Raw genomic sequence first — 2,998 nt, forward strand, 5'->3', positions numbered from 1 at the left:
AGAAAGGATCATTTTCCTTTACCATTCATAGACCAGATGCTAGAAAGACTGGCAGGTCATGATTGTTACTGTTTTTTGGATGGCTTCTCAGGCTATAACCAGATTGCAGTAGATCCCCAGGATTAAGAGAAAACAGCATTCACATGTCCATCCGGGGTGTTTGCTTATAGAAGGATGCCATTTGGGTTGTGTAATGCGCCTGCAACCTTCTAGAGATGCATGCTCTCTATTTTCTCTGATATGGTGGAAAATTTTCTGGAAGTCTTCATGGATGACTTCTCAGTATATGGAGACTCATTCAGCTCCTGTCTTGATCACCTGAAACTTGTTTTGAAGAGATGCCAAGAGACCAACCTTTTTTTAAATTGGGAAAAATGTCACTTCATGGTGACTGAAGGGATTGTCCTTGGGCATCAAATCTCAAACAAGGGAATAGAGGTGGATCAAGCAAAAATAGAGGTAATTGAAAAATTACCACCACCTGCCAATGTTAAGGCAATCAGAAGCTTTCTGGGGCATGCAGGATTCTATAGGAGGTTTATAAAGGATTTTTCAAAAATCGTAAAACCTCTAAGCAATCTGCTAGCTGCTGACACGCCATTTGTGTTTGACACAGAGTGCCTGCAGGCGTTTGAAACGCTAATAGCTAAGCTGGTCACAACACCAGTTATTTCTGCACCAGACTGGACATTACCATTTGAGCTAATGTGTGATGCCAGTGATCACGCCATTGGTGCAGTGTTGGGACAGAGGCATGACAAGCTTCTGCACATCATTTATTACGCTAGTCGCATTCTAAATGATGCCCAGAAAAATTACACAACCACAGAAAAAGAATTACTTGCAGTGGTTTACGCCATTGACAAGTTCAGATCATACTTAGTAGGTTCAAAAGTGATTGTGTATACTGATCATGCTGCTCTTAAATATCTACTCACAAAGCAGGATTCAAAACCCAGGCTCATCAGATGGGTGTTGCTTCTGCAAGAGTTTGATATAGAAATAAGAAACAGAAAAGGGACAGAGAACCAAGTGGCTGATCATCTGTCCCGGATAGAGCCAGTAGAAGGGACGCCCCTCCCCTCTCTTGAGATCTCTGAGACTTTTCCGGATGAGCATTTATTTGCCATTCAGGAAACACCATGGTTTGCCGATATTGCAAACTATAAAGCTGCAAGGTTCATACCCAGGAGTACAACAGGATACAAAAGAAGAAATTAATTACTGATGCAAAGTACTACTTGTGGGATGAACCTTATCTCTTTAAGAGATGTGCAGACGGAATAATCCGTAGGTGTGTGCCTAGAGAAGAAGCACAGAGGATCCTGTGGCATTGCCATGGATCTCAATATGGAGGCCATTTCGGAGGTGAGCGAACAGCCACCAAGGTCCTCCAATGTGGCTTCTATTGGCCCACACTCTATAAAGATTCCCGAGAGTTTGTACGTAACTTTGACAGTTGCCAAAGAGCTGGTAATCTGCCTCATGGTTACGCCATGCCTCAACAAGGAATCTTGGAAATTGAGTTGTTTGACGTATGGGGAATTGATTTCATGGGACCTTTCCCACCATCATAACACTTATATTCTGGTGGCAGTTGACTATGTATCAAAATGGGTTGAGGCCATTGCCACACCCACCAATGATACTAAAACAGTGCTGAAGTTCCTCCAGAAACATATCTTTAGCAGGTTTGGTGTCCCTAGAGTACTAATCAGTGATGGGGGCACTCACTTCTGCAATAAACAGCTTTACTCTGCCATGGTTCGGTATGGAATTCGCCATAAGGTGGCTACACCATATCATCCACAAACTAATGGGCAAGCTGAAGTCTCTAATAGAGAATTAAAGAGAATCTTAGAACGGATAGTAAGTACCCGTAGAAAGGATTGGGCAAGGAGCTTGGATGATGCTCTGTGGGCTTACAGAACAGCATTCAAGACCCCTATAGGGACCTCTCCATACCAACTTGTGTATGGTAAGGCATGTCACCTACCCGTGGAACTGGAACATAAAGCCTACTCGGCAACCAGATTCCTAAACTTTGATGCCAAATTAGCTGGAAAAAAAAGATTGCTCCAGCTAAATGAGCTAGAGGAATTCAGATTCAAGGCTTTCGAAAATGCCAAGCTTTATAAAGAGAAATAAAAAAAGTGGCATGACAGAAAGCTGTCATCTAGAATCTTTCAGCCAGGACAGAAGGTTCTGCTGTTCAACTCTAGACTCAGGCTATTCCCCGGGAAATTGAAATCCCGGTGGAGGGGACCATACGTGATTACAAGTGTATCACCATATGGTTATGTGGAGCTTCAAGATATTGATTCTGATAAGAGGTTCATTGTCAATGGACAGAGAATCAAACACTATCTTGAAGACAACATTGAGCAAGAGTGCTCAAGGCTGAAGCTAGACTAAAAGCTCAGCAAGGTCCAGCTAAAGACAATAAAGAAGCGCTAGCTGGGAGGCAACCCAGCTATGGGGCATCAATCCTCTAAGAATTTTGCCCTATTTCTATTTTTATTTTTATTTATTTATATAGAGTTCATTGATGACAAGGTAAAGAATCAATTGCATAAGTTCACAGGGTTACAGAAGGAATTTGCACACAAAACAGAGAAAAAGAGCTCACTGGCAAGAAAACGCCAGTAAGAGCCTATTTTGGGCGTTCAGCGCCCAAAAGGGGCAGCCAGTGGGCGCTAAACGCCAGTAAGGGTAGCAATCTGGCGTTCAACGCCAGAAAAAAGTAACAACTGGGCGTTGAACGCCCAGGAGATCAGCATTTGGGCGTTGAACGCCCAAAACAGGCAGTGTTTGGGCGTTCAAACGCCAGGATGGCAGGGAGGAGGCAAACTCATTTTTCTTCATATTTTTTCATTCTAATCTTGATTTTCATACCTCAATTCATGATTTCTTGCATAAACATGTTAAGAACCCTGATTTCTAAAATCCCTAATTTCAAAAAATCCTACTCTAAAAATATCAAATGTATCTTAATCCA

This window comes from Arachis ipaensis, chromosome B04 (genome assembly GCF_000816755.2).
Source record: "Arachis ipaensis cultivar K30076 chromosome B04, Araip1.1, whole genome shotgun sequence".
NCBI classification, from domain to species: domain Eukaryota; kingdom Viridiplantae; phylum Streptophyta; class Magnoliopsida; order Fabales; family Fabaceae; genus Arachis; species Arachis ipaensis.